Source organism: Gossypium arboreum, chromosome 1 (genome assembly GCF_025698485.1).
Source record: "Gossypium arboreum isolate Shixiya-1 chromosome 1, ASM2569848v2, whole genome shotgun sequence".
Taxonomy (NCBI): Eukaryota; Viridiplantae; Streptophyta; class Magnoliopsida; order Malvales; family Malvaceae; genus Gossypium; species Gossypium arboreum.
In genome coordinates, this window is record NC_069070.1 from 11,608,323 (window position 1) to 11,614,006 (window position 5,684).

At 31.4% G+C, this 5,684-nt stretch overlaps 1 long non-coding RNA gene across 1 annotated transcript; it reads left to right on the forward strand.

The window, feature by feature from the left end:
• The first annotated feature begins 1,701 nt into the window (after positions 1–1,701).
• On the forward strand, positions 1,702–4,127 carry LOC128293083 (uncharacterized). Its single transcript, XR_008283131.1, has 2 exons — positions 1,702–2,204; positions 3,839–4,127. It is a non-coding gene; the product is annotated as an uncharacterized LOC128293083 (long non-coding RNA).
• The last annotated feature ends 1,557 nt before the right edge of the window (positions 4,128–5,684 follow it).

Consider the following 5,684-nt stretch of genomic DNA (forward strand, 5'->3'; position numbering starts at 1 on the left):
AGAAAGATTATCTCATAACAATATTCGAGAAAGACTTGATAAGGGGTTTCAAATCTAAGATGGAATGACCTTTTTCCTGAATTATTGCCTTAAGCATTATGTTCATTTGGAGTCGAATCACTATCCACTTCTACTAAATACCTCTGGTTGGATTGATAGACAAGAGCAAAGGTCACATACTTTATGGTTTAAGGTTGTCTGGTTGCTAGAGGATTCGTGTGAAGAAGAGGTTCATCGGCTATAGGTCAATTCGATTGGTTCGGTGCCATATAGGATTCAATTTGTTGGAAGGAATTTGATGAAATGGGCTAAAGGGGTTCGGAGGATGTCACGTATGACCATGGAAAGCTTGCGACATAGGTTAGATAAATTAAATGGAATGGATCTGAATGATGATGTTTTGAAAGAGTAGGTCATAACGAAGACGCATCTAAACATAGAAATTGACAAAGGGGAGAGGTATTGGGAGCAACGTACAAGGGCCAATTGGTTGAAAATGAGGATCGTAATACAAGTTTTTTCCATAGGCTGGCTTCTCATCGTAGGAAGATTCGAGGCCCTCATTAATTGGAGGATGAGAATGGTCAAGTCATAACGGGGGAGGAAGAGATTGAGCGGATTGCATGCCATTATTTTACTGGTTTGTTCACGTCGAGGGGAATAAGAGAAAATATAATGTTAATTACGAGAATTTCGCTTCATGTTAATAATGGCATGAATGACTTTTTGGGTTCGAGTTTTATAGAAGAGGAAATTGGGGCGAAAGTGCGAGGTATGCATCCTACAAAGGCACCGGGGGATGATAGCATGCCAGCTCTATTTTATCAACATTTTTGGCATATTTTTGGCCCCGATGTAAGTTTTTATTGCTTGGAAGTTTTGAATAATGAGATATCTATGTCGGAAATAAATTATACCAACATTGTACTTATCTCGAAGTAGAATACTCTGGTAAATATGACACAAATTAGACTTATAAGCCTTTGTAATGTGTTGCTTAAAATTGTTACCAAGGCTATTGTGCATAGATTGCAAATAATAATGGCACATTGTATAGATGAGGTGCACAGTGCATTTGTACCTAAGAGATTAATAACGGATAATGTAATTGTAACTTTTGAATTGTTACATTCATTCAAAAAGCGGACTGGGGGTAGGAGTGGGTCTTTTGCACTCAAACTGGATATGAGCAAGGTGTATGATAGAGTGGAATGACAGTTAATTGGTGTGCATAGGAAAAGTTATGCGAACTTAAGGAAGGTAGTGGGATGAGATTTAGACAACTATTGAAATTTAGCGTCGCTATTCTTGCTAAGTAGGGTTGGAGGCTAGCTTGTAATCCTACTTCTCTAGTAGCGAGTGTTTTGCAAGCTAATATTATGCTCATAGTGATTTTATGGGATCAGAGTTAAGAAATCAACCTTCAAATATTTGGAGGAGCACTTGGGCAACAAAAGGGCTCCTATTAAGGGCCTACAGTTGGATTGTTGGGGATGGCACGTCCATTCTAGTCTAGGACGTAGCTTGGTTGCCTGATAATAAACCATATATTATTCAATCTCCTCGGGTAAATGAAATTGTGATGGTAGCTGATTTAATTAATTCACAGACTGGGTCATGAAAAAAGATGTAATAATGGCTCCCTTTAGTTTGCATGAAGCAAAGCACATTCTAAGTATTCCTTTGGGTGATAATGGACTTTTGGATACATTGAGGTGATGCCCAGGGATGTAAATAGCAGTCCGATACTGCGGCCACTATATAGTAGTAGCAGCGCCGTCTGAAACCGTTACTGCTAAAAATAGTTGTGTGAAGCAGAGTCACACCAATAGCGGTGGATTGTGGCCGCAATTTAACGGGTAAAGGCCAATTGCGGCAATAACGGGCCGCTATTCCTGTTATTTTCAGTTATAGTAAAATTAAAAAAAAATCCAACTTCTCTAAAAAAAAATCGATAGAGACAAAAGGGAATATATTCCTTACCTGCAAAATCAGATAGTTTTCAATCAAAAAAAGTAAAAGAAATCCAAATACAACAGAAAAAAGCAATCAAAAGCAATAGAAAAATAGGAAATTCACATATTTCAGTTTAGACTTTAGACTCTAAACTCCAAACGAAACAAAATCACAACACAGCAGAGCTAGCATTGAACTCGAGAAGCAAAGCCTGATCACTTGCACATTCAGAGATTCATAATTTTCAAGTAAGTAAAGTACCTGAAATTTTTTGTATTGGTTCTTGCTTTTTTTGCTATAAAATGCAAATATTGTTGTAACTTGTAACATGCCCGAGAAGCAGTTGATAGATTAGTGAATAGATAACAAACAAGTCTTAAATTACAAATATATCCTTTAGGTTAGGGATGACTGATGAGAAATAGTTAGGGAGAAGGGGAAAGGTTTTGGAAGGATAGATGGTTTGAATGAGACCAATGGGTTTTGAAAAAATTGTGGGGGTTCCTAATGTTTTTGTTGCTTTTGAATTTATTATTGACGGTTGAGAGATTTGAGAGCTGATGGCCTTGATTTTTTTTCTAATCCATTTGTTTTTTTATATTATAAGATTTTTTTTTTTATATTTTTTTGGGCTTGTGGATTTATATTTTATTTTTGTTAGATTTGGTGTCTATTTTAATCTTTGTTTGGTCTCTTGTGTGCTGCCCATTCTCTATATCCAACCCAACAATTAACTTCTAAAAGCCCCTTAAACCATCCTACACTACAACTTAAAATATCAATTTAAAATTAAGTTATATATTTTATTAAAGTTAAAATGTGATTTTGTATTAGTTTGTATCTTGATAGTTCTCAAAATGATTAAATTGAAATTTTGACATTTTCTAGGAAGATATTATAATTTTACCATATATTAACTTAAGATTTTATAAGATTTTACCAATTGAAGTTAATTGAAAATAAAATAAAGTTATTGATTATGAAATTGATAGAGACAACAGGTCAACCAAATGAATTATTTTTCTTCATATTAAATTATAAAACATTCAAAATGTAGTTATGATACAAGAATAAGATTTATATAAAAATATATATTTATTAAAATTTTATATGAAAATCAAATCAAATGAAATTGAAGTTTTAAAATTATAATGTTTATGGTGAAATCAAGTAGCATCTAAAGCAATTACTATAAAATTGGAGATTAATAAGTTAGAATTGTTTGAAGAGATCTTCTGAAAATGAAAATTACTTTGATGACAATGATATTATTATATTTTTAATATGAAAGCTTTAAACTTATCAAATTTATAATTTTACTTTACATGTTATTTTTAATTAATATTGTAATTATAATTTATAATCATAATTATTTATTATTTATTATTATTATTTTAAAATTTCATAACTTTCATTACTTAGGGTTTGTTTAGGGTTACACACAAAATTAATGAAAAAATTTATAGCCTTCATCACTTATGACTTGTATTATAAAAGTTAAAATTCAAGACAAATTAATTCATTGTGTTTTTCTTCATCAAATCGATAGATGACTTCAATTTAACATTAGATAAATCTCTATTGACTTTAGTTTGTATAATATGAAAAACTTGAATTTTAAATTTGATCCAAATTAGATTTAAATTTTATTAAGATGGAACAAAACAAACAATTTATACAAAAACTTTGGAACCAAGTAATAATGGGTTATGGTGTATTGTTGTTTTAAAAAATAAATAAATTATGGATTGTGCAATAAATTTAATTTTTCCATGTTAATGATGTTTACTTTTTTTGTATTATATTGTTGATAATATAAGTAATGAATTGCTTATATTTCTAAATATAATTTTATGTTTCTTATCTATAAATAAAAATAAAGCATGCCACCACGTGAAAGTTCCCGACTAAAGGATTGGAGGGTGCACCAAGTAATGATATAGGTTGGCACTTTGGAACTCTAGTGCCAAATATGAAAGGAAATGTCGTATGTAAACTTTGTGGTAAAGTTGTGAAAGGAGGAATAACACGATTTAAATAGCACATTGCTCATAAAACCAACAATGTTGCACCATGCCCTAATGTTATTGGTATGTGATACTTTATTATTATTTTTAAATGTTATTGTAAATTTATCAATAAAGATTATATATAATTGATAATAATATAAAGTGTAAATTATTTTTATTTTATTAACAGGTGTCATTAGAGAAAGTATGATGAATATACTGAAAGAAAGTAACATAAAGAAAATAGACAAAAAGAGGAGAATAGATGAATTCTTATCTCAATTAAGAGGAGAGGAGGATGAACACGAGGAATTCATTGATGAGGTTTCTGCTATAAGGCAAGCAAATCGAGAAAGTATCCAAGCACAACACGAGTGGCATAGAAGGGAAGAATTCAGACGAAATACTAGTGGTTGGAATAACATTTATGAAGAAGGGTGATCTTCTCATGGATCAATTAGAGAATATCATAGAGAAAGAATAAGTAAATTCATCCCAAGTGAGTCTGAGTTTACCTGAAAGGGAGCTATACCTAAATTGGCTAGAAGTAAAAGTTCAAAGCAACCAAAGATCAATAACTCTGTTTTAAAGACTTTTAGAAGGAAGATAAGCGGTATCTAAATTTTTAATATATGCAAGACTTCCTTTTCAATTAGCGAGCTCTCTATGGTTGTATTACTTAATTCAAGTATCAACATAAGTTGGATAAGGTGTAAAGCTCCCAACACCTTATGAGGTTTCAAATGTGTATTTGGAGTAAGAGTATCAACGAGTTCATGATTGGGTAAATGGACTAAAGACTCATTGGAAAGAATTGGGTGCAACTCTAATGTGTGATGTTTGGACCAACAGTTTGAATCAAATGCACATCATTAATTTCCTTGTTTATTGCAGTAAAGGAACCATTTTTTGGAAATTGGCAAATGTCTCAAGTGTTCGTAGTAGAGATGCTGAATTCTACTATAGTTTGTTAGATTCAATTGTAAAAGAAATTGGAGAAAATTACATTGTCCAAATAGTGACTAATAATAAGGCAGCAATGAAATCTGCTGGAAAAAAATTAATGTTGAAAAGAAAACATCTATATTGGACCTGATGTACAGCTCACTGCTTAGATTTATGCCTTGAAGATATTGGGAAAAAGCCCAGTGTTACAAAAGTGTTAGATGAGGCAAAGAAAGTGACTTGCTTTATATACAATCACATTTGGACTGTTGATTTGATGAATAAGTATACACAAGGGAAGAAAATACTTTGACCCACTCTTACTCGATTTGCAACTCATTCCATTCAACTTGAAGAGATAACAAGACAAAAGTAAGGTCTAATAGAAATGTTTAATTCAAAGGTCAGTATTTTATAATTAGTTAATATAATTACTTAAATATAGCAACCTTTAATGATTTTATTAGTTCCAAATAATTTAAATTATATTATTTTAAAATTTTTCTTATGAATATATAAGAATTTAAAGAATCAAAATGGGGACAGCAAAAGTCAGGGCCTGCTTATGAAGCCAAAAAAGTTGTTTTGGGAAAAGATTTTTGAAAAAAAATCGATGACCTCATAAAAGTTTACGAGCCCCTAGTAAAAGTATTGTGACTTGTGAATAGCGATGAAAAACCAACAATAGGTGTAGCAGCCCAAATCTGCCCGGCCTTAAAACCAAAAACAAAAAATAAATGAATAAATGAATATTTATTATTTTAAAAGTCCGTT